Below are 16,749 nucleotides of genomic sequence, written 5' to 3' on the forward strand. Positions count from 1 at the left end.
GGTATCAGCTATGCTTTATTGGAAGCCAACTCTTGATACTCTGAGCCAGAGTTGCCTAGAAGTCCCAAGGCTCCCAGACAGATATCTGTTCCAGTGCAAAATGAGCGCCTGTCCGCAAATGAGCATTTAGGCATAACTTGATCATAACTTTCGGTGTATCTTCAAAGTGGATGTTAAATAATAAACTACAGATAGAGTAACAGCCTTATCTTTACAGGACAGCAGATAGATTATCAGCAGTTCCCAAACTTTCTGAATCATGGAGCACTTTTCAGAGGAGAAATTCATCACGGAGCACTAATTTTCACCTAGCACCTATATACTAAACCGAACGACAGCAGTATTTTTCTTTCCAGTCTCTTCAAGGAGCTCTAGGAGATATTTCATGGAGCACCAAGTGCTCTGTGGAGCAGTTTGGGGACCATTGGATTAAATGTTAGTCATGAGAACGAACAGGAAAATGTGATATCAAGGGAGTAATAAAAGAAGATCTTATAGAAGAATATAAATCACAACTGAATAAAACATGGGTGTTTCTGTCTTTGCCTTTCCACACGGGCAGACTCCCTGTTCGATTGGCCTATCTACAAATCTGCCAAATAATTTGTTGAGGGGTAAGGCATTATGTCTGGCCAAGAAGAAAAGTCTTCGAAAGGTTGGAATGGTTAAGAATTCTTGATAATCTGGAAGCACTGGAAAAGATGGGGTGCTCTGTCCCCAGAAAGAGGGCCCACATTTCCTTTTGGCATCCCCACATAGTTCAAGATGGCACCTTTGTTCTAAATCTGTGAGTATCTTATTACTGAAGGGAAGTCTGAGGGAAAACTTGGATAGGAAATCTGTAAACTTGAAAGCCGGACAAATACATCCTCTAGACTTCCTCTCTCAAATTCAGCCCAAACGTGAAACCGAAATAAAATGTCTTGCCGAGCTTCATGGGCTCCCAGGCCCACAAAGCCCCCAGAATCTTGTCACTCAAGCTCTTGCCTCGGCAGCGCGGCTCTCAGCGCCATCCACAGCGCTGTTTTTCTCCTGCCAGCAAAAAGAAACCATGGGATTGCTTCACTGTCTCTTCGCTTCGATTTTCTGTTCTTCTCCATTGCCAGAAGAAGTCAGGCATTGCTAGAGGATGAGTGAGAGAACAGCAATGGCACTGGAGCCGAGAGTGCTGAAAGGAGAGGATTTCTGCGGGGACTGTATTGTTTGCAGTTCTGGAGGCCTCACTTCGAAAAGGATGTGGTCAGAATGGAGTGGGTGCAGAGGAGAGCGATGATCAGGGGCCTGGAGGCCAAGGGAGTTGGTGGAGGGAGTTGGGAATGTTTAGTCTGGAGAAGAGGAGGTTGAGGGGGGACATGATTGCTCTCTTTAAGCATTTGAAGGGCTGTCACTGAGAGGAGGGCAGAGAGCTGTTCCCATTGGCAGCAGAGGATAGGACTCACAATAATGGGTTTAAATTGCGGGCGGAAAGGTACCGGCTGGATATTAGGAAAAAAGTTTTTACAGTAACAAATAAGTTGCATTATTTTACAAATAAGTTGCATTATTGCTATGGCTGCAATGTTGATTACTGTGATTTTTTTTAAAACACCAAAAACTACACACATACACATGCACACACCTCCCTCTTGAAATCAGTAGTAGGGTCCTAAATTAACAGTGCAATCCAAAAGAGAAGTCAAAAGGTAAAGGTAGTCCCCTGTGCAAGCGTGGGTCATTACTGACCCATGGGGTGATGTCACATCCTGATGTTTACTAAGCAGACTTTGTTTATGGGGTGGTTTGCCAGTGCCTTCCCCAGTCGTCTACACTTTCCTCCCAGCAAGCTGGGTACTCATTTTACCGACCTCAGCAGGATGGAAGGCTACCTGCAACCAACTTCTGTCAGGATCGAACTCAGGTCATGAGCAGAGCTTTTTAAAGCAGTACTGCAGCTTACCACTCTGTGCCATGAGGCTCTACAGAAGAAGTACACCCTTCTAAAGTGACTGAAGGGTGTAACTTTATTTAGGGTTGCACTGATAATGGCTTCAAAAGTCTCAACTTCCCCTCACTGATTATATAATTAAATATTCAAAATCTGGTTGATTGTCCAAGAATTTGTTAGGAAGTTGTTGAGGCCCGTCTATATGCAGAAGATAATCTGTTGGGGAGAAATACAGACAGACAGGCATATATATTGCCATCAAATTGTAGCTGATGTGGTGACCCGTAGGGTTTTAAAGGCAAGGTGGTTTGCCATCGCCTTCCTCAGCAAAGTGACCCCTTGGTGATCTCCCATCCAAATACTAACTAGGGTTGACTCTGCTTAGCTTCCAAGATCTGATAAGATTGGGCTAGCCTGGGCCATCCAGGTCAAGGTAGAAATAATTAGCACAACTGTTACTGAGCACGCAAACTAATGCATGAAATGGACAAGTACATATATAACATTAGCCTAATTTAACAAACTTCTACCGCTGGCTCCCAAATATGACAACAGCTCCATCCACATATCAATAGATACTAAGTTATTATTATACCACAGCAATCATTTGGATCCGTGTTTACCCAAAATTCCAGTTGTGAATGATTGAAATATCACAATGATAACACAATGTCCAACAGTGGGTGGATGTGGGCATTGTGTGAAGCAGCCTGAATTCTCTCACATGCACAGTCATACCCCTTTTGATTTTCTTCCCACAACCTGGTCATCCCGGATCGTACCTGAATTAGTTCCCCCATCTGCTGCAGCTACCTTCAGTTCACAACCATCACTGCATTGTGTCCAAGCTCACTACCCCTTGCCCAGACTTCCTCTCAGACCCCACACCAGAAACATACAATCACTATTTCGGTGTGATTTTGCACAAAAAAAACAGCACTCATCTGCCAGTATCAGGGCAGATTTATTCTGCAGTGCCAATTGTTATACCTTGCAATTTCCAAAATGCTTTTTAGGATAACATAAAAAAAAGCAAAGTCTCAAGGAGAATGCAAATTACACTTCAACAACAGAGGACACAGTGCAGGAGGGGAAGGAAAGGCAGGCAAAAGAAACAAAGGAATGCGGGGAAAGATAGTTTCACATAACTGTATGAGGATTGAACCCAAAAGCTTTACAGAAAAAGACAGCGTTTGAGGAGAGATTTGAAGAAAGAGGGAAGGAGATCACCACAAAGACATCTTGGAAGAACATTAGAATCCAAGAACATTAGGGTTGGATGGGACCACCAGGGTCATTTAGTCCAAACCCCTGCACAATGCAGGAAATTCACAACTACCTCCCCCCCCCACTCCCAATGAACTTTACACCATGCCCAAAAGATGGCCAAAAAAATCCTTCAGGATCCCTGGCCAATCTGGCCTGAAGGAAAACTGCTTCCTGACCCCAAAGTGGTGATCAGCATTTCCCTGGGCACATTCAAGGAACAATGGCCCGCAAAAACTAACATGCAGAATTGGTTCAAACAGGGGACTTTTGGCCAACTGAGCGATGGCAGACTGAAAGTCATGGGCAGAGATATAAATAAGGACACAGGGTCGGCTGGAGTGAACCAGGAAGTGAGATGCCATCTTCTGATTATCAGGTCCTTCTTCTCCAAGGGGCAAGGGGATGCAGGTACTCCATTCACACAGATACCACCTTATGAGACTTGCACGCATAAAAGAATTAGCTACAACAGATGATCGATGACTACATCTGCAGTGTATTGCACTAGCTGAACTGTGAAGTCTCTTCCAAGTTTACGCTAATATGAGTTATTCTAGATTTATGGAAATCTAAGTATGATTGACTCGACCCTCTGATCTGATCCTATATTATCCCCCCTTAATTAAATCTACAGAAAAGAGGATAAGGTAGATATCTTGAACTCGGTCTGCATTATGGAAATGTTCAGGTATCTAAAAATGTTCCCTGAATGAAATAACCAGACTGCTAGTTCTTCTTGTATTGTGGACTGCATGCACTGAAACATCTTGCTTGAGCTAGTATGAGGCAAATGACTTGGGAGAATCCAAGGAGCTCACAACAGTGTACCAGGTTCTCCTCCCTCCTTAATCTTCCCTTAGCAACATCCCTGTGAGGTAGGTTGGGCTGAGAGTGTGTGACTGGCCCAAAGTCACCCAGCAAGCTCTCATGGTAGAGTGGGGATTTGAACCTGAGTCTCCCTAGTCCCAGACTCCTTAGTCTGACACTGTACCACATTGGTGCTTTTCTTCTGTCAGTTAAATTAACACTGCTTGGGCCCTATGCGAAACCTAAGATTTCATCCAATGTTGACTGTTCCAGAACTGATTTTCTATACACTTTATGAGGTTAAAAAACCCAAAATAAAATTGTTTTTGTTCCAAATTTAAAATTCTGTATCTAAAAGGATATATACATTTGTGTGAGGACAGAATCTGATTGCTACAGTATCTCCCATGTTTAATATAGAAGAAGAGGAAGAAGAAGAGTTGGTTTTTATACCCCACTTTTCTCTACCTTTAAGAAGTCTCAAAGCGGCTTACAATCACCTTCCCTTCTCCTCCCCACAACAGACACCTTGTGAGGTAGGTGGGAATGAGAGAGTTCTGAGAGAACTGTGACTAGCCCAAGGTCACCCGGAAGGCTTCATGTGGAGGAGTGGGGAATTGAACCCGGTTCTCCAGATTAAAGTCTGCCACTCTTACCCACTACACCACTACATTACACAGGAAGAAGCAAACCATTCCCTAGATTGGCACTGGCTAATCTTTCTAGCAAGTGTGGCTGTTTAGCAAGCGGTTTTTGTTAGGGCATCTGGGATCTGCTGCTCAAAGACAGAAGAGTCAAAAACACAATGAACACTGTCAAACCTTGGAAAGGAGAGGGAAGGCTACAATAGATTACCGGACGCTGGTTGTATACTATAACAAGGGTGTTCAATATTGAAAATTTATCCCCCAATTACAAACCCCCCAATTGCAAACAACTTATGAAACAGAAACCAAGACTCCTTGTTGGCTATATTTTTGCAATAACCTGTTTACCCGATGGCCAATGTGTGGCCCTCGCTAGCTGGCCCAGGAGAAAGGGTACTACCTCTCCTTGAATACATTCTCCTGTCTTCTACTCTCTAAACTGACTTCACATGCAGCAGCATTCACAAATCTCTATTTTTGTCCTGTGCATATATGCATGTTATACGGTCACAACTGCCAACTGTCACTTGAAACCCATCTTCAAATATTCAGATGATTAAGTTAACCCTTTACATCCACCTTGAAAATAAGACCACAAAATATATTCGTCCTTACAATATACTTTTACTGGCTCAATGCCCTCCACATACTTGTTACTCACTTCTAATCTAAAAGCAAAGAAAAATTCACTTCTGTAAAGCTTCCTTGCTTGATTTCTTGGAGGCAATTTTTTAGTTTCTGCAAACAAACAGATGACTGGCTATTTACAACTCTGCATTACATTTCACCATTGTAAAATCTCTACTTACTCTTAACTGACCGCAGAAATATACATATATCCTGTATGAGACCTATTTGACAGAAATACACAAACTTTTATTAGGTTTAATCTCAGTGCTCTTAATAGCATTAAAGAAAGAATAGACAGTATTCAAGAACAGTGGATCGGATGCTTTGTAGCACCCACGGAAGGTAGAAGACGACGAAGAGTTGGTTTTTATATGCCGACTTTCTCTACCTTTTAAGGAGAATCAAACCGGCTTACAGTCATCTTTCTCTTTCTCTCCCCACAACAGAAACCTTGTGAGGTAGATGAGGCTGAGAGAGTTCAGAGAGAACTGTGACTAGGCCAAGGTCATCCAGTTGGCTTCATGTGTTGGAGTGGGGAAACCAATCCGGGTCACCATATTAGAGTCCACCGCTCTTAAGCATAGGATTGCCAGGTCCCTCTTCGCCACCGTTTTTGGGGTGGAGCCTAGGAGAGCAGGATTTGGGGAGGGGAGGGGACTCCAATGCCATAGAGTCCAATTGCCAAAGCGGCCATTTTCTCCAGGGGAACTGATCTCTATCAGCTGGAGATCAGTTGTAATAGCAGGAGATCTCCAGCTAATACCTGGAGGTTGGCAACCATACTTAACCACTACACCACACTGGCAGATTTGCATCTTTCTTGCCTTTCCCAGCAGCCGTCTGTGAATACTCCAAAAGCAATGCTAAGGCTTGGGGCAAAAACATGGATTCAATGCCAAACAATATAAATGGCTTCAGTGAAGAGAAGGAAATGGGTGAAGCTGCCCCTCCTGCCTCTTGCACCCGAGGAAATCTTCTGTTGCAGGAGGAAAGGATGCACATTAGCCAGCCCAGTATCGCCAATAAAAAAATAGAGAACAAACAACGCCCACTAATCGCTGACGGTAAGAAGATTTTTATGTTGGGTCTGAGCTAGGGTTGCCAGGTCTCTCTTCACCACCGGCGGGAGGTTTTTGGGGTGGAGCCTAGGAGAGTGGGATTTAGGGAGGTGAGGGGACTCCAATGCCATAGAGTCCAATTGCCAAGGCGGCCACTTTCTCCAGGTGAGCTGATCTCTCTATTGGCTGGAGATCAGTTGTAACAGCAAGAGATCTCCAGCTACTACGTGGAGGTCGGCAACCCTGGACTGAAAATATAAAATATTATTGGTAACAACTTACTACACTGGAAATGTTTCTAAACAATTACTATAAGCCGCCATAAACCACAAGGGAAGGTGGGGTATAATTGTTTTGAATGAATGAACAAATAAATAAATAATAAAGCTAGAAATAAAACTTGCTTTGCTGCAGTAGCCACAAAAAAGAGGCCAGATATTCTTTTGCAATGTTGACATGGCCCTGTCCTGCTTGAGTTTGTTGCTCTTGCTTGGCTGTGGCAGTTTTCGAGAATGAACCCCTTGGTGTTTCTTTCCCAGGGCTGCCTAGGGATGCACAGGTCCCAGAAAACCCTATTAAGCAGCCTGAAAATGGGCTAGCTGTTCTGCAGAAAGGGAACTCAGCTAGGAAAAGAGAGAGGACAGAGAGCTCTCTTCGTAAATTGCAGCCAAGAGAGTTTGCCGGGGTGTTCTTTCGTTCCCTTTACACCACGTTTCCCCATTAAAAAACTGGGGCTTTCTGCTCAGAAGATTACCTCGGGGCACAAAATCAATATCTATAAAAAGGAGAGACTGGCAGTGTAGGTACCACCCCCCCACCTCTGATCAGTATAGACTCAGGAAGATGCTGCTAGACCTTCTAATTCAATAGCATCCAGAGACTTTTCTCCTATTTACTAAGACCCTGGGGAGGAAATTCAAAAGGATCTGGAGACAATGTTACTGTCAGTTTTGTATCATCCATTATATGTCATGCAGGAGTGTGGAAACCGGCGCTTGGGATTTAATTACATTTTGAAAACGACATTCCTAACAGCCAAAGTTACAGTGGACTTCAGCTTCTGATGATAAGTAGGTAAATGTGTTTACAGATTGGAGTGTTATGATTTTTATTCCCAATTCTAGTGGCTAACAATATTTCAAACTGGTATAAAACTGCCACCACCACCCCCCACACACGCTAGAGTCTCAGTCCTTGAATACCTGCCCAAAGATTAGAAATCTAGTATGCACAGTCTTTTCTGACATGGAAATGCAGATATGAACATTAGAAAATAATAGATCTCTGCTAAAATCAGATCATCAGGGAGATGGGTAGGAGGAATGAGACCCTTTTTATTCTCCTGGATCTTCCAGAGGCTTTCAATACTGTTGATCATAGTATCCTTCTGGACCCCTTTTCAGAGTTAGAATTGGAAGACACCATTCTGCGATGGTTTCAGCTCAGTGGAAGAGCATCTGCTTGGCATGCAGAAGATCCCAGGTTCAATCCTTGGCATCTCTAGTTAAAAGGACTAGGCAAGTAGGTGATGTGAAAGACCTCTGCCTGAGACCCTGGAGAGCCGCTGCCAGTCAGAGTAGACAATACTGACTTTGATGGACCAAGGGTCTGATTCAGTATGAGGCAGCTTCATGTGTTCATGTGTGTACATGGAAGGTTGGCTTCAGAAGACTGAGTGGGAGAGGTCTGTCGCCTGGCTCCTTAATCTCTGGGGGTCCTTCAAAGTTTCATCTTGTGCCCTCTGCTTTTTAACATCTATGTGAAGCTGCTGGGACCTTACCTGGAGGTTCGGGCTGGGTTGTCAGCCATATGCAGATGATATTCAGCTCGATCTCATGCTACGAGGGGATCCCAGGGAGGATCTGTGGACCAGTGCCTGGATGCAGTTTTCAGACGGCTGAGAGCTAATGAGCTGAAACTTAATCCTGACTAAATGAAGGTGCTAGTGGGGGGGGGGGAACCCTACCCCAATCCTACCACTTTAATAAGCAACTTTTATTCACGTCATTCATTTATTACAATGTTTATACCCCACCTTTCATCTTCCCTTAAATTTGAAGTCCTTCTCCAGTTTAAGGAGTCTTGCTCTTATAGAAGAAGAAGAAGAAGAAGAAGAAGAAGAAGAAGAAGAAGAGGAAGAAGAGAAGGTTTTTATATGTCGACTTTCTTTACCACTTAAGGAAGAATCAGACCCGCTTACAATCACCTTCCTTCCCCTCCCCACAACAGACACCCTGTGAGGTAGGTGACACTGAGAGAGCTGTGACTAACCCAAGGTCACCCAGCTGCCTTCTTTGGCAGAAGGACATCTACAGGAATTGAGGTATCTTCTGTTCTGGACGGGGCTGCACTCAGGAGCAGGTTGGTAGCTTGGTGATGTTGCTGGACCCAAGCCTCCTGTTGGGTAATCAGATTGACAGTGAGGCAGCTGTGTCCTTTCCTCAGCACAAAAAATCTTGCCACTGGTGCATGCCCTGGAAACATCTGGATTAGACCGCTTCCATGTGTTCCACATGGGTAGTGCCATTGAAGAGTGTCCAGAAACTCTAATTGGTGAAAAATGCTTCAGCCAGAATGCTGACTGGAGTGGGCTGGACCATATCACTCCAGTCTTGTTTCACCCACACTGGTTTCCAATTTATTTCAAGGCCCAGTTCAAAGTGCTGTTATTGATCTTGAAAGCCTAATACAGCTTGGGGCCAGCATACCTTAAGGACTGCCTATTCCCATATGAGCCTACCTGAACACTAAGGTTATCTTCAGGGGCCCTACTTTGGGTGCCCCTGCCATCTGAGGCTAGCCAGGTGGCAACCTGAGAAAGGACATTTTTGGTTCTGGCACCAAAATTATGGAATTCCCACCCTATGAAGAATCATCTTCTTGTATTGTCTACCAATGGTTGAAGCCTTTTTTTTTTTTTTGGTTTGGCATTCCCTTACTGTCCTCCTCTCAGTTTATATATTGTATTTGTTTGTATGTGTGCTAGGGTTGCCAACCTCCAGGTGGTGGCTGGAGATCCCCCGCTATTACCACTGATCTCCAGCCGATAGAGATCAGTTCACCTGGAAGAAATAGCTGCTTTGGCTATTGGACTCTATGGCACTGAAGTCCCTCCCTTCAAACCCCTCCCTTCTCAGGCTCTGCCCCCAAAATCTTCAGGTATTACCCAACCTGGAGCTGGCAACCCTAATTTGTGCACACACATATATATATGTGTAGTCAAAAAGGGCAAGAGTCCAGTAGCACCTTAAAGACTAACAAAAATATTTTCTGGTAGGGTATGAGCTTTCGTGAGCCACAGCTCACTTCTTCAGATCTGAAGAAGTGAGCTGTGGCTCACGAAAGCTCATACCCTACCAGAAAATATTATTGTTAGTCTTTAAGGTGCTACTGGACTCTTGCCCTTTTTGACTACTGCAAACAGACTAACACGGCTACCCACTGTGAAATATATATATGTGTGTGTGGGGGGGATGTATGTATGTATATATATTTATAAAATTGTTTTAATATTTTAGAGTGTTGCCTTGGGGACCCTAAATTGGGTGGAAAGGCAGCATAAAATGTTTTTTATAAAAAGATTACTTATCTGCTTCAATAATGGAATCGGGGTATTATAAAATCAATAGATTTCTATTTGGTTCTCTGTACAAATGTGAAGACACTAAGCAAATCACTTAACTGAAGACTAACTGTGCAATCCTATGAAGAGTTACTGCAGTTTAAATTTTCTGAAACCAATTGACTTAGACTGGAGTAATTTTAAACAGGATGGCAATGTAAATGCCCAGGATTTTCAACAGAAAACACTGAGCAAAACAGTCTTTCTATATGAAATGGAAAGTAATTTTCCATGTCGTTTGGTTGACAAAGTCATTAATATTCATGGATTACTTCAATACTATAGAATACTTGACCTCAAAAGTCAAATATTTTCCCCTCACATGTATTCTAAACAGACAAACAGACCTTAAATCGGGGTGGGGAACGTCAGGCCCGGGAGCCATTTAAGGCCTGTGGAATCATTTGGTCTGGCCCTTCGTGGGTCCTGGCAGATCTCTCAGAAGGATCTAAGACTGGTGATCCACCCCCTCCCGTGGACAGGAATAGCCTCTGTTCAAGGCATATGTGAGTTTGTTTTGCCAAGAAAAGGAACATTTTGCCCCCTTTGCAGAAGAGTCGTTAGCTATGGAACTGCTAGGACCGCCCAATAAACTAATTTTTGAGTTGATAATTTTGAATGGCCTGCGAATGATGTTATAAATATCCAAATGGCCCTTGGCGGAAAAAAGATTCCCCACGCCTGCATTAAATCAATGTGCTAGATAGATAACCTGTTTTAAGAGCTTGTAAGTGAAGCTGACAGGGAAAAGATTCCTTTGAAATGTGGCATTGAAGGAGAGTTCTATGGCTACCACGGACTGCCAAAAAGACAAAATAATAATAACAAATGAGTTGGTTTTTATAGTCCGATTTTCTCTACCTTTTAAGGAGAATCAAACCGGCTTACTATCTCCTTCCCTTCCTCTCCCCACAACAGACACCTTGTGAGGTAAGTGAGCCTGAGAGATTTCAGAGAGAGCTGTGACTAGCCAAAGGTCACCCAGCTGACTTCATGTGTAGGAGTGGGGAAACCAACCCAGTTCTCCAGATTAGAGTCCACTGCTCTTAACCACTACACCACGCTGGGTTTGACCGCAAATCAAACCTGATTTGCCCCTAGACGATAAAATGACTAAAGTGAGGCTATCTCACTTTGGTCACATTATGAAAATATAAGAGTCACTGGAAAGGACAACCATTTTAGGAAAAGCTGGAGGCAGCAGGAAAAGAGGAAGACCTGACATGAGATGGCTTGAGTATATAAGGGAAGCCATGGCCTTCATTTTGCAAGACATGAGTAAGCCTGTTATCAACAGGACATCAATAGGTTATTAATTCATAGGGTCACCCAGGCTAACCTGATGTTGTCAGATCTCAGAGGCTAAGAAGGGCTGACCCTGGCAAGTATTTGGATGGGAGACTTCCAAAGAATACCAGGGTCGTGACAAGGAGGCAGGCAATGGCCAACCACCTATTAATATTGAGATGAAAGGGGCTCTGCTCTCCTGGTATCTCGTGCTCTGATGAAAGGTGGATCAATTTACTTATTTAATTCTACCCTACCGTCCCCACTCTGAAAGGGGACAAAGTAGGGTTCTCAACTCTGCAGTGGGAAATTCCTGGAGAGGTGGGGGTGGAGAGCAGGGTTTGAGGAGGGAAGGGACCTTAGTGGGGGTATAATGCCATACAGCCCATCCTCCAAAACAGCCTAGAGATCCATTGTAATTCCGGGAGCTTTCCAGGCCCCACCAGGAAGGCGGCAATCCTACGACAAAGGTACTAGCCAACCTCCAGGTACTAGCTTGAGATCTCCTGCTATTACTACTGATCTCCAGGTACTAGCTTGAGATCTCTTGCTATTACTACTGATCTCCAGCCGACAGAGATTAGTTCACCTGGAGAAAACGGCCACTTTGGCAAAGGGACTCTATGGCATTCAAGTCCCTCCCCTCCCCAAACCTTGCCCTCCTCAGGCTCCACTCCAAAAACCTCCCACCAGTGGCAAAGAGGGACCTGGCAACCCTGCTATATACTAACATATTACTGGTGTTGTTTGCCTTTGGCCCACTGAGCAACAAGCATGCAACTGTGTAGTGTTAGCAAAACACAACACCAACGGACAGTGATATTACACCGAACCTGTTCAGTCTCAGTTGCAGGAAGTCCCTCTAAACTGCACAGCCTTGTGGGTTCGACTGAAGGCTAGAAAGGAAGAGATCGTCTTCCCCTCCCTTGGAAAAATCATCCCAGAAGAAAAGGGTCACAGTCAAAAAGGCCTGCAACTGGACTGATAGAAATATTTCAGCTCCACTGAGAGCACTGGGGTGGCATGCAGGTTCATACACATGAACACATGAAGCTGCCTTACACCGAATCAGACCCGTGGTCCATCAAAGTCAGTATTGTCTACTCAGACCGGCAGTGGCTCTCCAGGGTCTCAGGCAGAGGTCTTTCACATCACCTGCTTGCCTAGTCCCTTTAACTGGAGATGCTGGGGACTGAACCTGGGACCTTCTGCATGCCGAGCAGATGCTCTACCACTGAGCCACAGCCCCGCCCCCCTTCCCATCCAGAGAGATAGTCCCCAAGCCCTCTGCCGTGAAGGCGTTTAGAACCAGCACCTGGACTTGAGCCTGGAAGCAAGCTGGCAACCAAGGGATTTATTCTCATACAGGTGTAAGGAGAAAAGGAGAATGTTATAAGCCGCTTTGGGTGCCCATTGGGGAGAAAAGTGGGGTATAAGTGAAGTAAAATAAATAAATATCACACTGCTATTAGTTCACTCCAGTCAAATTTTGCACGGATTAAAGTTTTGAGGTCACCTACAAGGTCAGCCCCTTGTAGAGCATGCATTTTAGCACTGGATTTATACTGGCATGGTTCAGCACAGCCAAATGAAAGTAAGAGATTCAAAACATTATTTAACTGTTTTGAATCTCTGTTTTGAATCAGTTACTAGTAATGCTAGTTGGATGTGAAGATGCAGAGTACCTTGCATAGGTGCTCTACAATTAACAAGATTAAACAGATTTCAGAGTTACCTTTTTAATGAACTTTTGGATATTATGTCTTTGAAAACCTTTAGGACGCAGTTCTGCAAAGATGCATTTCTGTGATCTCACAGAGCGCATAAGGGCTGTGCGTTGGATATACTCAATATACAGGGATCAAAACTAGAACTTGGTATGCCAAAGAAGTGTCGGACAAGTGATAAATAGCAAGCAGAACATCAAGGTTGTGCAGACCCGTCATTCGTCTTGTCTTACGTGAGACATTGCTATAGTGCTTTGTTCAATTAGCATTTTATTCTCGTCCTTTAAATGCAAATTGCAGTGAAATATTTACTAGGGAGCTTCACAAAAAAAGGGAGAGAGCAATAACAAATGGCCTAGCTTGTGTTGCACGGCTAGGGGGAAAATGATTCAATCAATATTTCTATAGCACAAGACAAGTCTGTGTTTCAATGCATAATTGAACAGAACACAATATTGTCCACGAGTAACCAGAAACAAGAATTAAATATGCAAATCCTTTTTTGGTTAAGCAAGGGGAGAAATGGTTTTGTCGCTCTGACAAAGGTACCCGATAGAGCAGTAAAACATTTCACATTCAGGACCTACCCTGCAACGTGAGATTCACTTTTATTTTCTCTCTCTATATGTTCATCTTCATCTAGCTTGGATAGTGTTTTCTTCCTCCCCCCCCCACTCGCTCCAGCCATCCCCCCCCCCAGACTTTCTTTTACCCTTAACAAAAAGTAGGGGAAATATTGGTGATACAGGCTTGCCATTTACCTCCTGGCAGCAGGCATTCCCCCATCTGTCCCCTCAATAACTTCAGGAGCAGAAGAAAAACGGGGGGGGGGGGGGCTTCAATGGTGACACTCTAGGATTTTCCTCTAATCTCTATGGTCTTAACCACAGAGATTAAAGGAAATTCTTTGAGCATCACCCAGAAGCAATATTGTATCCCTTTCCAGGCACCACCCTCCAAATCTCCCAGTATTTGCTGGTGCAGGGCTGAGAGCCCTGTGACGATTCTGTAACCAAAAGGGAATACAGATAAGACACAGGTGATGCTGGTTGGAAAGGCTGAGGGTCTAGAGAGAATTTATCCTAGATAGGGTGAACCCATCTATGGCAGATTCAGGGAAAAGCTTAAGGTTACTTCTTTCCTGATGGAAAAACAGATTGGTATGGGGGCCTAGAATGCCTTTTTCAGTTGCATCAAGCAAGGAGCTTCTCCTCTTCTGGCCTGATAGAGGTCTATAAAATTATGCATGGTATGGAGAGAGTGGACAGGGAGAAGCTTTTCTCCCTCTCTCATTTTGCCAGAATGCGGGGTCATCTGCTGAAGCTGGAGGGTGAGAGATTCAAAAAAGATAAAAGGAAGTATTTCTTCACACAACACATAGTTACATTGTGGAACTCCCTGCCCCAGGATGTGGTGATAGCTGCCAACTTGGAAGACTTTCAGAAGGGACTGGACATGTTCATGGAGGAGAGGGGTATTCATGGCTACTAGTCAAAATGGATACTAGTTATGATGCATACTTATTCTCTCCAGGATCAGAGGAGCATGCCTATTATACTGGGAGCTTTGGAACACAGGCAGGATAATGCTGCTGCAGTTGTCTTGTTTGGGGGCTTCCAAGAGGCACCTGGTTGGCCACTGTGTGAACAGACTGCTGGACTTAATGGGCCTTAGTCTGATCCAACATGGCCTTTCTTATGTTCTTACGTAAATGATGGATATCAGCACTTAGTGAAGCCCAACTGGATCTGTGTAGCTGATGTTCAAGGGCCTAAACAACTCATCATGGAAGTAGAGCTTATAAATTATATCACACCTACTGGGGAGTAAGTACCTTTGTAAGGGCTCAGAATCCTAGTGATGGGTTAATAAATACATTGTAGTGAAATTCTTCTGTTTCGTTCAACCTCACAAAACCCCATCAACACAGCAAGGGTTGCTATTAACTTGTAACTCTGCCTTATACTAGTGGTTTTTAACTCACAGGCGGGGTCACCTGCTGCAGCCACCATTTCTTCCTGCTGTTTTTTGGAAGGGCTTGCTGTTAATTCTTGGAAATAAGGTGGGGGCCCCCCCCCACCTTAAGGAACGGGCCTGCCTGATGAGGTTAGGAAGGTTTCCTCTCTCCTGGCTTTCTGCAGACTATGCAAAATTGAATTATTCAGGACTTTCTTACACAGGCAAAATGGCTGCACTGTAACAAAATGGTACAGAAAGATGCTTTGGGATAGGGACTATGGAACTATGGTACTATGTGTTGCCTGGTGCTGTAAGTACGCTCCTACTATTTAATTTCAGCGTCGTTTAATGCGTCATGTTTAAATGCTTAGGTTTTGTTACAACTCTGTTTCAGATTTCCGATTGTTTTCAGGTTTCTGCAATCCAAATCCTATTGCGCTGTTTATTGGATGTCCCACCCGGTTGATCGTATTGACTTACACTGTGTAATCCGCCTTGCGTCTCAGTGAGAAAAGATTATAAATAATGTAAATAATAAATAAATAAAAATAATATGGAAGCCTTCATTTGCTCATTCATTCATTAGATTTTTACACCGCCCTTCCAAAGCTCACAGAGGTTTACAATACAGCTTGAGTATTCCTTATCCAGAATTCAAATATCCAAAATACTCCAAATCAAAAATGTTTTGAGCGGCCACACAGGGTAATAAAATGGCACGTGTGCAGGCTGGTCATGCCAACGGGAAATCATGAGACCAGCATGGATGGGAGCCATGTGGGACAGTGGTTGTAATAAGGAGGGAAATTGACCAAAACTGAGTGAAAGGGCTGGCTAGACCCACCACATTTTTTAAGTCAAGTTTAGATTTTCAATCTAAGACACACTAACAAGGCTTAAAAAAAAAAAAAAAAGACCGGGATATGTGCTTCGGGATTTGCAATCTGGATCTCTTAAATGTTCCAACCTGGAGCCAATGGATGATTACAAACAAGCAGCGCATTATATGGGAAATGTGGGGAGGTTTGTTTACTTCTTCAAACACGTACTGGAGTGCTGCACTACAGATGACTGAGGCTAACTTTGCAATATTCCACATTTGCTGTTGATTTATGTCTAGATACCAACCCATTCTGTCACTATGAGTGAAGGCAGAGTTAGTTCTTCTTTTCCCAGCAGTGTATGCACCGCTATAGTGCTCTGTCATTATTTCCTAGTACTTTATTTACCGATAAGGATGGCTGAAGGGAAGGCTACAAGCTCCTAATGTACACATTTTCAGAACGTGTTCTAATACATCAAAAAATGTTCACCTTACTTAAAATCAAAGTTAAGCATTTATACACAGCCAAATCTTAATCGTACAATATAGAAACAAATGCAACTTCAGAGATATCAGGGTAAGGTTTCTTTAGAAAGCAAAACTCTTCTCCAAAGTCAATACATAAATGAAGATTAACAAAATCCCTTATGAAACTGCTATTTCCCCGTGCAATCCTAAATAGACTTACATTATTCAAAGCCAACTGAGGTCAACAGTCTTAAAAAGGTATAATTTGTGTTTAGGATTGTACTGAGGCATTTTGAAAATACATGAACACCATTTATTTCTGTGAAATCTGAAAACCACAGAGAGAAAGAAGGGAAAACTGTTTCTTAAAAGAAGAAATGAACACTATAGTCTTGAGGATCACTGACCTAGTGTCACCAGCCATTCAACCAAATGAAAATACTGGAAACCCCTTACCATTTGGTCAATATAAACTGTACCACACCCATGAAGGCACAGCAGAAACTTTTTAGTAATACAGGTGACCAA

The 16,749-nt window shown here is 43.6% G+C and overlaps 1 protein-coding gene across 1 annotated transcript in view; it reads right to left on the bottom strand.

Annotated features, from left to right (window-relative positions):
* NWD2 (NACHT and WD repeat domain containing 2) overlaps positions 1–16,749 on the bottom strand; it is a 76,643-nt gene that overhangs the window by 52,443 nt on the left and 7,451 nt on the right. The window lies entirely within an intron of this gene.

The sequence above is a fragment of the Euleptes europaea genome, chromosome 9 (assembly GCF_029931775.1).
Source record: "Euleptes europaea isolate rEulEur1 chromosome 9, rEulEur1.hap1, whole genome shotgun sequence".
Lineage (NCBI taxonomy): Eukaryota > Metazoa > Chordata > Lepidosauria > Squamata > Sphaerodactylidae > Euleptes > Euleptes europaea.